The sequence below is a fragment of the Protopterus annectens genome, chromosome 1.part1 (assembly GCF_019279795.1).
Source record: "Protopterus annectens isolate FY-2018-M chromosome 1.part1, PAN1.0, whole genome shotgun sequence".
Lineage (NCBI taxonomy): Eukaryota > Metazoa > Chordata > Ceratodontiformes > Protopteridae > Protopterus > Protopterus annectens.
In genome coordinates, this window is record NC_056726.1 from 617,771,826 (window position 1) to 617,788,502 (window position 16,677).

The following is a 16,677-nucleotide window of genomic DNA, read 5'->3' on the forward strand; positions in this document are numbered from 1 at the left end:
AATACTGGAAGTCAATTAATGAATTTTGCAGGCTCTTTTTACAGATAATTTCATTATTTCTAAGTCTCTTATATTATTCAACACACCTGTACCTCAATGTGTTAAAAGATTAAGCTTCCCTTGTTATGGTCTATCCTAGCAGTGGCCAGGAAAATAATAACTAGAAATTGGATTTCAGATACACCTCCTTCGTTCAATGAATTTAAAAATGTTATGAATATAATGTGCCATATGGAAATAAGCACAATTAGAATGAGAACAACTAGAAAAACATCATATTATATTGTATGGGATAATTTACAAAATTTGTTAAAAAAATTCTAATTTCAATAGCACGGTATTTTAGTTTAATTAATTGATCTGATTGTAGTGGATGTCTTTGTAAATACTTTAGTTTTGTTGAATATTATAATAATACCTATTTTTAATTACTTGTATAAAATTGTTATGATATTTCTCTTATATGTTAAAACAATAAACCTGTTTTGAAAAAAAAAAAAGAAGTCAGGAGACTGGAACATGACAGGCTGCATGTATAGAGGATATCTAAATACTGTATTAAGAAATGAAAGGAAGAAAGCAGAGAGAACAATGTTGACAATAGGGATGCCTCATGTTTAGCACAAAAAGAGGAAACAAAATACTGTGAAGAAAAACAATGAAAATGGATGTTTACTCAAACCGAATATGTACACTACTATTAGTACTTTAACAGAACTATGATCAAGCAAAAGTGGGATGTATTATGCAGTAACAGTAGAATAGCTGAAATTGTTGGTGAGTATCCACAACTTATATGCAGACAGAAAAAAATCTAGGGGAATGGTTTAATAGTCATTATTTAAAGCATAATAATCAGGTAATGAATAATGAGCATATATCTGAACACAAAAACTGCAGTATTTATAATTATGTTAAACAAACTGCTATGTTTATGCATCTGAAAACACAAGTATGATTTTAAGTGGAAAGCACACTGTAGAAGTTAGTTCTTGACATATGCTACAACATGTGAAAGTAAAATATTTTACGTAGGGAAAACTGAAAAACACTGCATGAATGAGTTGGGGAGCATAGACATACGGTGGATTAAAAAATGTAATGAGAGAAATGCTTTAGCAATGCATTATAAACTGTGTAAGGAATATTAATGTATTAGTTTTCAGGTGTTGGAAGTTCTATATAACACAAAGTGGGGTGGTGATGTAGAAAACTGCTGTTACAAGAAGTATTTACAGTCCTGAAAAATCTTTTGCTTTTTCTCTTGTTTACCTGTGTATTGACCGATGTTAATCATGCGATTTGTTGGTCATGTGATGATTTTTAGAGAGAAGTTTTAAAGGGCAATGTTGTGTGCATTTTAGTTTCTTAAATATGAAAAAATGAAAAAAGCAACCAGGTTCTCTCACCACGAAACTGTGTGAAAAAACGATGTGTCCGATGCGGACTGAAGCTCACAAAAAGTGTAGCGGCAAAGCAGTAAAAACAGAAGCAACAGCTTCGCTGGTTCAGTATGCAGTAAGCTTCAATATGCAGTAAACCATAGAATACAACATAAAATCATTAGATCAGGAACCATAAATTCACTTTGTTGAATAACAGAAAATCCAGTATATGAAGACCAAAACGTTTATTGTAAGCGCTTTCGCGTGGTCACCACCACGCTTCATCAGACAACACAATTAAAATTCAAACCATCTATTTATACTAGTAAATCCAAAAAGGCGCCAAATTAAAACAAACAACTCAAGCAATTTTCCAATTAAGAAGTTAATGCAAACTTAATTGAAGAAGTTTTTTGAATGCTGCATTCCATTTATAAAAACCTAGATACTTCAGAAACACTTTACTGTGTTTACTAAAATGTTCGTACACCATACTGTAGCTACTAGTCAATACATTTTTAAACCCTGTGAATTGATGCTAGCGACGAGTGTTTTCATAAACATTAAAAATTGAATTAAACTAAATTAGAATAAGCCACCTGATATAAAAAGGATTGGCACATTTAAAACATTTAAAACACATGCAAATTCAGAACATATTATATTACAGTAACATAAATATAAAGCTTATTGTATTGTATTATATTACAGGTTGTTCTATTGCAATGTGATGTATGAATAAATAAATAAATAGATTAAATAAATAAATAGATTAAATAAACAGTTGAATAAATAAATAATTAATTAATTAAATGAATAGATAAATAAATAAGTAGGTGTCTATTTCTTCAAATATAAATCCATTAATCATAACAAAGAAACATATTTAATAAATTCATTGAAAGTTATATTAGTATATTCATCTATTGATCAAAATCATAAATTGTGATTGATCATAGTTTCTTGTACTCTAAAATCAAATGAATGAACAAATAAATAAATGAAGGAATGAATAGATAAATAGGGAAATAAATATCTATTTGCTGGAGCGTAAATCCCCTTTTTTCTAGCTCCAATAATTTATGTGTCTGTTATTTAATAAATACTTAATTTAATTACTGTTTTTATTTATAAATGCAATTATTGATCAGGATCAATGGTCGGAATTTAAATTATTGATCAAGATCATTAGTTAGAATTGTTTAAGTTTGATTAAATTTGATGGTACTGAATGAATAAATGTTGAAAAATCAATAAACCTGAAATATTGAATTTTAGATGAACTAAATATTAAATGTTGAATATTAAGTGTATAAATATGTATATTAAATATAAAAATATAAAAATATATGAAAATGTGTTTTGAAACATATAAACATAATTACACTATACATTTATAGAATGTATAGATATATAAAAATATGTAAAAAATATATGTATATAAATATGTGAGTATATAAATAAGTGAAAACCAGCTGTCATGAATAAAATGAATAAGTAATGATTAAAAATGAATGTCGTGTGTATAGTACTAAAAAGTAACAAGTAGAATAGACATACTACAACTTATGTTGTTGGATAGATGCATACATGGATGAATACAGCAAGTGAGATACTCTGCGTAAAAAACCTTTGTAAGTGGGAAATATTTATGGTAGTTTAATTTAACAGAGAACACAGGCTCTTTTTACAGATAATTTCATTATTTCTAAGTCTCTTATATTATTCAACACACCTGTACCTCAATGTGTTAAAAAGATTAAGCTTCCCTTGTTATGGTCTATCCTAGCAGTGGCCAGGAAAATAATAACTAGAAATTGGATTTCAGATACACCTCCTTCGTTCAATGAATTTAAAAATGTTATGAATATAATGTGCCATATGGAAATAAGCACAATTAGAATGAGAACAACTAGAAAAACATCATATTATATTGTATGGGATAATTTACAAAATTTGTTAAAAAAATTCTAATTTCAATAGCACGGTATTTTAGTTTAATTAATTGATCTGATTGTAGTGGATGTCTTTGTAAATACTTTAGTTGTTTTGTTGAATATTATAATAATACCTATTTTAATTACTTGTATAAAATTGTTATGATATTTCTCTTATATGTTAAAACAATAAACCTGTTTTGAAAAAAAAAAGAAGTCAGGAGACTGGAACATGACAGGCTGCATGTATAGAGGATATCTAAATACTGTATTAAGAAATGAAAGGAAGAAAGCAGAGAGAACAATGTTGACAATAGGGATGTCTCATGTTTAGCACAAAAAGAGGAAACAAAATACTGTGAAGAAAAACAATGAAAATGGATGTTTACTGAAACCGAATATGTACACTACTATTAGTACTTTAACAGAACTATGATCAAGCAAAAGTGGGATGTATTATGCAGTAACAGTAGAATAGCTGAAATTGTTGGTGAGTATCCACAACTTATATGCAGACAGAAAAAAATCTAGGGGAATGGTTTAATAGTCATTATTTAAAGCATAATAATCAGGTAATGAATAATGAGCATATATCTGAACACAAAAACTGCAGTATTTATAATTATGTTAAACAAACTGCTATGTTTATGCATCTGAAAACACAAGTATGATTTTAAGTGGAAAGCACACTGTAGAAGTTAGTTCTTGACATATGCTACAACATGTGAAAGTAAAATATTTTACGTAGGGAAAACTGAAAAACACTGCATGAATGAGTTGGGGAGCATAGACATACGGTGGATTAAAAAATGTAATGAGAGAAATGCTTTAGCAATGCATTATAAACTGTGTAAGGAATATTAATGTATTAGTTTTCAGGTGTTGGAAGTTCTATATAACACAAAGTGGGGTGGTGATGTAGAAAACTGCTGTTACAAGAAGTATTTACAGTCCTGAAAAATCTTTTGCTTTTTCTCTTGTTTACCTGTGTATTGACCGATGTTAATCATGCGATTTGTTGGTCATGTGATGATTTTTAGAGAGAAGTTTTAAAGGGCAATGTTGTGTGCATTTTAGTTTCTTAAATATGATGAAGAATGATTGGTTAAAGACATTTACTCAATAAAGCCCAGTTTTAGTGTAGAGGTGTGGTGATAGCCTTGTTTAGTGATGGATTCTGCTTTATGTTCAAGGAATACATTAAACATTTAATTGGAAGATCAGATCCATGAACTAGTAAATATTATAAAGTAAAGAATCTGCTCCTCAACTTTGGGTTGAAGGATGCCAGAGTGAGAACTGCCCTGGCTCTAAATGAACTAGGCATACCTCTGTGTGTCTATATATATGCGCACACACACACACACACACACACACACACACACACACACACACACACAAACAAACATACACACACATAGCGAGAGAATAGTTGACAGCAAATTTGGTTGACAAGTTTGTCGGGTTGCAAAAAACAGCAGTTGTACAAATGTGTGAAGGCTCATTTAAGTGAATCACATTTGTTTGAATTCAAGTTTTATATTATGTAGGTAAGTAGGAGTGTGCAGGAAAATGAATGCTTGACTGAAAAGATGGTAATTGTGAAAATGTGCAAGATCACCTTTTAGTAGTTACTGTGTATGTATAAGGTTTTGTAAGTCAGGCTTAGAGTAAGGGTTAGATAAGGGGATATACTTAGTTTTGTGCCTTTCTAATGTTGTGTGTGTGTTCTGTGTCCATATTTGTAGTGGTACTGATAAGGAAAGGTTTTTGGTAATATAATCTGTCGGGTTGAGATTAGGAGCAAGGGTAGGGATAGGGTTAAAACACAAGAGTAAGGCAGCATGAGGGGGCTTTGCCCCCTGCCCACCTTTATTCATGTGTGCTAATGATAGCACTAACCCTACCCCTGTCCCTAACCCCAGCCCTACGCATTATGTCACTTTGTTTGTGTCTTTCGGCTTTTCCCGGTTAGGGGTCGCCACAGCGGAAATCCGGTCCGCTAATGATTGGTAGTGGATTTTTACATACCGGGTTACCAGCCCTGATGCACAACCTTCAATGGAGGCACGCCCCCATTCACGTATGCCTCCACACAGAAGACGCTCTAGCTGAGAATCGAACGGGACAAAGTCTTGCTATGAGGCGACAACGCTACCGCAGCACCACCACCGCAGTCCCTACACATTATGTCACTAAAACCCCTTTTTCTAACAGTGCCACCATTCAGACAATGATTTATCTGGGTTTTGTAGTTGGGGTTTACGGTTAATGAAAGAGAATTGTCAATGCTTTATGATTCACTCATTTTGTTGTCTCATTTGTGTATAGCTTATTTGTGTTATTGACCATTCATGATATAATTATATATACTTACATACACAGACCCATCCTACTAATCCTTATTTAAAAACACCTGTGTCTTGGCTGCTGTCCTTCTTTAGCTAGAATACCAAAACTTAAAACAGATAGTATGCCACTTAGCTCAGTCAATGCTTGCCTTTTTATTCTGTTCCCACTACAGTGCTCCCTTGTATGTGGAACTCTCCCCATTAGACCATCTAAATATCTGGCACTTTACCAGTTTCACTGAGGAATATTTTATCTGATGAAGCAGAACAATGCTTTCAGTCTAGGGTAACATAATCCACTTTCCATTGTTTTAATGGTTATAGCCTATCCACTTTGCTATAATTCTTTAGTCAACATGAGTGGGTGCCTGAATCTAATGATGTGGTTGTGAAAGCAAACAAAACAACTTCTATTTATTTTACCTTGATCAGATATTCAGCGATTACATTTCTAAGTGCAGCTTGTCAAGTCTGTGTCTTAATTGCTTATCATTTTCTGTTTTCGTTGTACACCTTCTTTCAAATTAACTTGTCAACATTTTGGTTATGTAACTGATACAAATGTCTATATCATATCACTTTGTTAGCTATCTATTTTGTTAGCTATTTTCTAATCAAGTCCAAAATTGCAATACTGATGGTGGTGTCTGGACTGATCTTGAAATTAATCCATCTTAATCATTGATCTATCCTGGTAAAGCATTCAAATCAATATATAAAAACAAATGGCCAAGTTTTTTTATTGTTTCAGGTATGGGGAAGTCATAAAGAAACACTGGTGGCTGCTGATCCCTAAAACAAATTTGTATCTGTCATTGTTATATTCATAAAGTAATTTAATAATCTTGATTATATTGTGTCTGTTTTGTTTCCTTTCTTTGGAGAAATGTTTTTTTTTTTTTTTACCTGATTGCTGTAAAGAGGTCAAGTCTAAAAAGAGGTCTTAGTAATCCATCCTACTTAGTTAAAATAATAAATGAATAAATTGCTGAAGAGATATCCCTGCAGTACAGACCACTTACCCAAAACAATGAATAACTAAATGAGTAAACAAATAAATAAAATTAGGCTGTTTATACACTGTTAACATGTAAATGGAGTCTGCCTATCCAGTAAGGAACACAAACCATTTTTCTGTACACAGTATCACAGAAGTGCTGATGACTACATAACTGTAGTAAGTACGACTGTGCACCTCTCAGTTGCTATGATTCACACACAGCAGTACGATTTTTTTGCCTTCCAATATATGCTCTTCCTAGATTTATTGATTAACTTCAGCTGTATATATTAAGGAAATGATATAAGCTACTAATTTTTTTCCCATCTCTAATTATATACTGTCAGCTATAAGGATACATTTGGTCCTAAAAATAAGAACGTGGTTCTCTTCCTTTCTTTCTATTAACGATTTTTTAATGTTGGGATTTCTATGGATTAGGGGTTGGTAGGTATGCCTATTCCGGTGGCTGCCATCTCAGCACCAAAGATGACTTACCCACTCTCCATGCTCACTGGGCATCTATGGTTAGGATTTAGGCACATCACTATGATACTCTCAAACGTATTCATGTTCTTCCAATACTTGAAAATAGTATGCTTCATAGCACACAGTACATTTATTTATAAAATCGCTTTAGTGTAAAGTGCAGATTTTTTGCTCTTTGGATCCTCCACTATGTTTTCTGAAAGTCTGTGCTAGGATTTTTTGTACTCGTGCTCTGAGATATATGCGAGTAATATAAATTAAGTAGATACAAGCATGACTGTTAAAAAATTAGTTTTGCACCTTCTTGTGTAATGTATGTATTATATAATGGATAAGGTAGTTGTATTAAGTTGGGTTTTGCAACCTTTTTCTTTGATATTCCCAAACGGTGGTGTAAACCTTGGCTGTAGGTGATTGTCACTGTTGAATGGGGCACTGTTATGGCTGGATCGATGGATTCCCGGTGCCAAAGGAACCTGGCTTGTGAGCCAGGATGTAACATCTTTCTTTCCGATGTTACCTTCTGTTGTCCTTAAGCCAGTGCGGTACATAGGTGAGTTTATTGTATATCTTACGTTTGCGAGTCAAACGCACCTCACTAAGCGCTAGAACTCCATCACACTACTCATCTGTTCCTAACTTTCTGGGACGTCCCTGATTTTGACTCAAATTGTAACTCTGTCCCTCTTAAAACAGGTGATATTCATTTGTTTCTGACTTTCTGGGACGTCCCAGATTTTGACTCAAATATTGACTCTGTCCCTCTTAAAACAGGTGACTATTGGAGAAAAAGTGGTGAACTACACCTAATACATAATGACAATAATTAGAGTCATAGGTTTATTTTTACTTCAGAAATGTATATTAATTCATTCGTGTCTAATTATCAAATAAAATGGAGCTGACATTTTATTTGCTAAATAGCTTGACATAGTGTGTGTCAGTTCTATAAAGTAGCGTTAACTTTTTTTATGTCAGTGTCTCGGGTTAATATAACTCATATTTTAAAGTGCCCCTGATTATTTCGGGTTTTGTCCCTGATTCTGTTGAGCTTTGCCCCTGATTGGTCTAGAGTTATGGCCACACTATCTTAGACCCGGCTATGTTTTTTCTTTGCCAGGTGTTGCCCTCCACGTGCGTCTGTAGGTTCGGGTTTTCTGCGCATGCGGCCTGGTCGCACTAGCAGTGTAGGTCGCTGCCGCAAGTGGGAAACTGTTCAGGCACAGTTCAGCTCTCTTCATACCGAGCTAAAACCTCACAGAACGGGCCAGAAGGGTCACTTGGGTGGTTAGCTGTACGGAAACAAATCTATTTATGTTATATTTGTTGCCGGCTCCCACTTGTAAATGGGGGTTCCATTTAAACTGGTGGTTTTCAGTGAGTGAGATATATCAAGAGGAATTGTTTCTGTGCTACGTTGTTCTGGTGGTTGTGTAACTGTTACGACTTGGGAATCTGGTAAATATACCTGTGTCCACTGGCGCAGTGAAGCGGATAGTAAAGAAAACAGGAAGGAGCGCTGCGAAGTGGTGACGGTGAGTGATGTTTATAATCAGAACGGACAAGTTTTAAAAGGGATGTATTTTATGCCTTTACTGACGAGCAGTCGGGATGGCCCTTGGTGCCTAGTTAGTAAGCTATTAATGGCAATACCACTGGACGAGTCAGCCCCTGATCCAATTGGCGAGAGCTTCAAAAATGACTTGAGCATAGATATTTGGCAGTTAATTGACTAAATGCAACTTTTCTGCCCAGCCCTCAAATATGTCCAGCCCACGGTCATTTATTGTTCGAATCACTGGGGGAGGGTGCGTCATGGAGAAACATAGCTTTCACTATTGGTCCGCAGACAGTTATTGGTTTCAGTTATTGGGTCCCCAAAATCATAGAATTTGTCTTTATTTTTTTCTCTGTGGGGTTCACAGTCCTTATAGAGTATTCACCGTATTTGTGTATGCTTTATGAGAACATGTAGTTGCTGCTGTACGTTCTTACTTGCACACGATGTAAAGCTTGGGTGTCTGACACGACTTGTTGATGTCTGTCGTTATTTGTATTCAGTTCTGTGTCGTGTGCGACAATGTAGTTTTGGTACCAGTACCAGGTATCCCTTGGTGGGCGGTGACACACTAGTGATGATCATAATGGTTAAGGTTTTTAGCTCAGAGATGCAAGGTACAGGGTTTGATTCTGAACTCAGTTTATTGGCTGGGTTTTTAATAATGTGCGCACACTGATAGCCTAGTTGTTTGTCTATGAACCCATGGACAAGTGATGTACGGAACTTTTCATTATTTGTTGTAATAAATGTGTGTTTATATGTTGGGATAGGGTAAGAGCAACTTCACTGTTTCGGTTTGTAGAAAGTTGTTGCATAACAAAGACATTTGGGGTTACGTTTAATGTAACATTATTTGTTAAATGAAGTCACAACACGCTTGAAAGATAGTTTAGTAGTCACTTGGCACTGTTTGTGAACATAACAAATTTGATGATGAAATGATTGAGGCATTCTGTAATAATCGTGTCTAGTTATCAAATAAAACGGAGTTGACATTTTATTTGCTAAGTAGCTTGATATAGCCAGTGTGTGTCAGTTCTATAAAGTAGCGTTAACTTTTTTATTAAAGTGGAAATAGATCTCAGATCTAAATGTTTATTTACACAAAAATACCGCGGCAGAATTATCAAACTTGCTTCCTAAGTTGTAATGTTTTTGCATTTATTGGAGTATTTTTTTTATTTTGTGGTACGGACTTGAGAATAAAATGGCCGTTTTCGTAACTAATGATAAAATGATTTTTGTTTAGACTGATATCAGCTTTCTTTCCTTTTTTGTTTGTAGCCCTGGCGGTTTTGCAGCCAGACAGTACAAAATGTTGTTATGCACAAAAGTTTAACAAATAATAAAAAGTGCTCTTTGTAAGAAGTGGTATCCCTATGCTGTTATTGCGCTACACCTACAATAGAAGAGCATTGCATGCTTCGTAAATATAATTCCACTCTTGTATCAGTCTGCCCGGTTGTCACATAATCATACTTTAAAATATTTTTGTTTTGCTTGTATTCATTTATTTAGAGACCTGTACCTTATGTCAACATGTTTGCAAAAATTAATTTATAAACAAATTTTGTAATAATATTGGCTGTACCTGTTTACACATGACTTTGTAATTTTTCTTCTAAAAGCGCAGACTATGCAATCAATAGCTGTGGATTTCAATTTCAGGTGTGGAAAAGGTAAGCTATAGCATTTAGGGTCAGCGGGTAGTGATGATGTTTTTTTTTTTTTTTTTACTTACTTTTCAGTTTTCATGTCTTCTTGATGCCCCTTTATAACAGAGTGAAAGCATAAAGGTACACTGTACCTGTTTACACATGTCTTTGTATTTTTTTTTCTAAAAGAGCAATCAGGAGAGATGAATTTCAATTTCAGGTGTGGAAAAGGTAGCCATAGCATTTAAGGTCAGGGGTAGTGATGACTTTTTTTATACTTATTTTTCAGTTTTGGTGTCTTCCTGACATCCCTGTATAACAGAGCAAAAGCATAAAAGTGCACTTAAAGCAAACGTTTGAATTGGGTATAAATGTGACTTAAATTTCCTCCACACCCCTCGAGTTTACAAGCTTTCTTGTAAACTGTCTGACAAGTGTGCATGCAAATTAATTTGGTAAAGAGCATGGAGAAATTATTAGCAATGTTATAGGACCAGAGAGAGAGAGAATGGGATTGTAACATGAGACACCCCCAGCCCAGTCTTTATCAATGCATATATTTTTTACGTAGTAGATATTTTCATTTTAGACTGCATTTTGTGTGCTTTGGACACAATTACTTTTTTAACATTTTAGAGTTTTGATTTCTGTTGTGTGATGGCTTTTTGCCGTCATTTTTGCAGTGTGTGTGCGCATATGTATATAGGTTCATAAGAGGTTACTAGGCAAGCTGTAAAGGCTAGAGACTTTACAAGCCTAACCATGTTAATCCTACGTTTCCCCATTTGTTAATTTTTGGGTGGATCACAGAATGAATTTATGAACAGAGGGGGTCTGTGATCAACACTTGCTACCCCTGTCCATGAGGGACATGGTGGTGAATTTGCAGTCTCCCATCCAAATATATATATATGTGTGTGTGTGTGTGTGTGTGTGTGTATATATATATATATATATATATATATATATATATATATATATGTATAATTTGTGAGTGTGTATATGTATGTTTGTCTGTGTATGTGTGTGTGTGTATATATATATATATATATATATATATATATATATATATATGTATTTGCGTACAGATACACATATATAGTATACATATAGTGTGTGTATGCATATATATATATATATATATATATATATATGTATAGATGTATTTGCGTACAGATACACATATGTAGTATAGGTATAGTGTGTGTATGTATGTATATATGTGTGTGTGTGTGTGTGTGTGTGTGTATGTATGTGTATATATATATATATATATATATATATATATATATATATATATATATATATATATATGCATACATATGTAGCTTGTTCCTGTTGCATTTATCTTTTTGTATATGGGTATTTGGTTTGTTAGCCTACTGCTTTCACAGAATACAAGTGTTGTTGTTTATGACAAAGTGATATAAACAAAACCATAAATGATATAACTTGTTTTGGAATCTTACTGTAGTTTTTACAGACAAAAAGCTTATCTGCTTTTATTTGCAAAACACAAGTCATTCCTTCAGAACTACCTGGAAAAGGAGTGGTATATTACTGCAAAACAACTGAAAATGTAGTTTAATACCCTGTTATTGTACATGACAAGGGTGACACTGAAGACAGCAGTGTGAGAACTTAACATAGGTTCAGAGAGATTCATACTCTGTGTTCTAGTAACCTATTGCAGCAACAGTTGCAGTTCTGTATCCTATCATTTATTTCTAAGGCACCCATCATTGTGGTTGTGTACACACATTTAAAAAAATACACACACATATGTAGTAGTTTTTCATCTTCCTTTAAAAGTAAAGCTGCATTTTGATTTTATCCAGTACGAAAATCCACTTAATGTCTCAAAACATTTTAAATGTATGATTAACAGAAATATAGACTGATACACTTACTGTTAACTAGATGGTCACTAAAATGAGATTCAGTTTTCTAAACATGATTAGGGGAAGTATGCCATTGTATCTTTGTTTTCTGAGACCATTGGGATATAAAAACGGAGCTTCTGTTTTGATTTTGGAATTCCACGTGGCATTTCTGTTTATATTTGATCTACTCAGAAGTAATGGGATTCTGTTTCAGTTAACAAGATCTCTTCCTTCAAAGTCTGTTGGGTTGTTGGCTGCTTATTTGCTTTTCATGCTGTCATTGCATACCCTTCTAAAATTTGATACCAGGGAAAACGTGCAGGTTGAATTTCACAGGAAGGACTCGCACTTAACAGTTATTTTGTTCACTTTGGGCTAGTTTCCTAACATTTACACAAAGAGGGTTATTACACTGTGAAAGCTGACACTTACTTTTTACACAGTTTTGTATGAACCATACATAGAAAGGATGCATAGTTTAATTTAAATTCATTGTTTAAGTTGGGAGTTTGAATTCAGACAAAGTGTACGTAGTACTGTGCATTAATTTCTGGTCAGAATTACATTTTACCTCTTCCAAGTTTTCTTACGTTGATTGATAATGGAGACTGCATTGTAAAGAAAAAGGAAGTGTTTGATTTCAAGTAATGATAGGACAAAACACGGATGAGTATGTTGTTTCAAGGTGATGTCTTCTAATTGTAACTTGGATATTTTGGGATGTTAAAGTAAAAGTAATTTGCACAGGCTGCTGCTTCTTGTGCTGTTTGAAAAACTGTTGCCTTGACGTGTTTTAATCCATTACCTCTTGTGTAACATTCTGAAACAATCCTGCTATATTTAATCATTTGTGTAGTATTTAGGCAGTCAGTTCTTTTTCTTAGGATACTTGCCATCATTTTAGTTACAGTAATGTCTTGTAAACTGATGATTAATTGGTCAGTTTCTTTGTTTTTGTTGTCCCAAACATTATGAAATGTATGAATTTGTATCACAGAGCAAACCCCAATGGCTCTGAATAACCTGTTTTGTTCAAACACCTTTTTAAAATACATTTAAAAAAATATAAGTTAACATAGCAAACCCTGTGCAGAATATTAACTGAACTAAACTGATATGTATCCATGATAAGTGTATGTGATGCTTTAACTGTCCTGGTATTAACTACAAGTATTGTATAAAATACTTTTTAATGGGCTCTGAAGAACCAAGTAATCTTGGCTGTCAGGAATATGCAAATTGTGTTCAGCATACATCTAAAATAAATTCCTCCTCAGAAATGGCTGTATAAAAATCCCATTTAATAACGATGGCTTGTGAACTAATCACATACACCTGCACACCTAGAACTTGTAAGGCAAACTTCTGTTAGGCTTATTATGCATCACATCACCCTGGGTGTGTGGTGTTGCCCTCTCACACACACCAGCATGTGCTCTTGCTTGCATATGTATATACATGTGGGTGTATATGTATGTATATAGATATATACACACATACATACATATATATGTGTACGTGTGTGTATGTATGTATGTATATATATATATATATATATATATATATATATATATATATATATATATTATATGTAATATACATATATCTACTTATAGACAAACACTCCTTTTCTTGTGTTACTTGTTGCTGTGAAGTAGTTTTGGGTCACAAACAAACAGTTCTCCAGTAGACTTCCAGTTTCAGTGAGTTAAGTAAGCATTCCCCTGTTTAAAAAAAACAATAATAAGTGACACTGAACAGTGAACATATCAGTAGTCAGTGCAGTATATTCCTCTCTCTTTTTGCATATGTATGTATGTATGTATGTGTTCCATTTTAACTGTATGAATATACCAACTACAAGTAATCATTTTTAGGTACAGCTTGAGTTTATACGCAGCTATAAAAATAATATAAAGTGCAATTGCGTGACTCAAAGTCTAAACCAACTGTACTAGAAGTAGTGAATATAGTAATAGAAATAAAAGAATTGGAAGTGGCATCATTAGAAAAGAGTAAGAGCAAATTACTTGGAAAATAAAATAATTGTGGGAACAATACATGCCGGATAATGTTTTGGAGGAGGAATGAGGTTTAAGCGAAGGCAAGAATGACAGTGACTATATATAAGAATATATCTCATGTATAATGTTTGCAAATGAAAATGTCATTATGGTTTGTTTTCATTTATATAAATGAATGACTGTCTTTATCATAAGTAATAATTCAATAAAGCTGTTTCTAGTTAAAAAAAAAAAAAATGCAATTATGTGTTTAGAATACACCAGCACCTGACTATTACACATAACATTGGTAGATTCAGAAAATAATTGCAAGACATGGTACCTTTGAACAATGCTCAGAGGTACAGATTAATTGGTTCAGATGTCCAAAGAGCTGTTCTTATACAATATTATTATTATTATTTATTTTTCTTGCTAGGTAAACGATGTAGGTACAAACCTCTTTTTAGGGATGACATTGAAGTATATTGTAGTAAGTGACTTGTTCAGAGTCGCATAGTAGGCAGATCAAAAGGTGCGGGGATCAGATCATGAAATATATGGTGAAGCTCGCCAACACCTTATAGCTGTGACCCTCTGTGATAAACTGACAGATGATTTTGAAGTTGTAGTACAGTAGAGCAAAGCTGGCAAATGAGGCATAAAAGTTTCAGGTGCTTAGAGCGATAAGTAGATGTTTATGTTACTTTATATTGAGCACATAGAACATTTCATGATGGTTGTGCTAGTGCAGCACATAAATGAGCTGCATGTGTGTATGTATAGCATATATACATAACCACACACACACATATTAAATATAATTATATATATATATATATATATATATATATATATATATATATATAGCGTATGTTTATATGTGTGTGCATATATAATTATAAGTTATTAAGAGAGAGGGAGAACTAAAGTGAAATGATCCAACAATGATGGGGCACTTATCAAAAAGGTATTATCTCCAGTAACAAGTTGATCACTGTCATTAAGCAGACTTCTTAATTTTTTTTTAAGTAATATTTGGAAAATTCTGAAAAAATGTATATTTCCCACATACAGCTTTGTACTGAGGAGATGTCTTCATCGGGTCATTTGGTTAAACATATTTCATGTGGCTTTGTAACAATTTAGTTAACAATTTAGTTAATTCTTTAAGCAAGTTGTAAACATCAGTGTTTACATGCCTGTTTGATAAATTGGTTGGGGGATGCTCCTCATGGAAATGCCAATGTAGAATTTCTGGAAACACAACTGATATTAAAATATATATTTGCATGCATGTATTATGAGATACTGCTGTGACGCCTGTTTAAGCTGTAACTGATGCTGTTTTGAGAAAGACAGACATGCACACAAATGTTTAGGCAGATAGTTTTGCTGGCAGGCACATTATTAGAACCAGTGAAGCCTTTTGTCTACAGTGACTATGTTATATTTCTTTTTATTTCACAAGGAGTTTAAATTCTGGAAATCATGTTAATAACTTATTTATTATAGTTACCAGTGGATTTCATTCCATTCTTGTTAGTTTCCATATCTACATGGCAGGAAGAAAAATATATATAAAAATGTCATACTGGTCCAGTATCAGAAAATATGAAGACACTGGAACAAAGAGGTGATATAAAGACTTTTATAGGACCAATTTACAGTTATTCAAGTTTTTGGACTAACTGGAGTCCTTCATTGGGAGTTAAGTCATACTAAGCATCTGAGATGCACACTGGCATTTTTCAAGTGTCCTTTTTTTTTAATTGAGAAAGAAAAAAAATGTACTTCCCTTTCTAGTCACTAGTGGATATCAAAACAGTGATCTAACATCAATGCTTAACTCAGGATGAAGGACTGCTGTTACACAGAAAGCTGAAGTAATTGTAAAACCTATGGTGGCCCTATAAAAGGTATTGCATCACCTCTGTGTTCTGATGTTGTTTTTGTAATATCTGCAAGGCATTGATGGTGGGATGCTCTTAGTAATGTTATATGAAAGGCAGTATGAGTTAACACAAGAACACAGAGGTGATGCAATATATTTTATAGGCCGTCATCCTTAATGTACTGTATAATATACTAAATATAGGGCTGGGTTATATTTCCGGATAAATGCCACTTTTAATATATTTTGCCATTTAGACTTTCTCTATAGACAGAGAAAATCTTTCCTTGGTTTGCTTCTTGAAGCCATTTCAGTATTAGAACTATTCTGTGTGTACTTCTCAGTCTTTTAAGAAATGTAGGTACATGCTCACTATGCAAAAATAATTGATTTGTGAGCAGAAGCAAAACGAGAGGGGTATAACTAAATGTACCATACTTTCATAATAGATTATTGCTTTTTATATTTTGTTTCTTAACTTGATTGTAGACACAGTTAAAGAACTCCTGTATAAGTAAT

At 33.4% G+C, this 16,677-nt stretch overlaps 1 protein-coding gene across 1 annotated transcript in view; it reads left to right on the forward strand.

Annotated features, from left to right (window-relative positions):
* Nucleotides 1-8,444: 8,444 nt before the first annotated feature.
* EYA4 (EYA transcriptional coactivator and phosphatase 4) overlaps nt 8,445-16,677 on the forward strand; it is a 3,122,134-nt gene continuing 3,113,901 nt past the window's right edge. The window contains exon 1 of the mRNA XM_044077094.1: nt 8,445-8,697. The gene's annotated coding sequence lies outside the window, so the exon portion shown is untranslated. The remainder of the gene's footprint in view (nt 8,698-16,677) is intronic.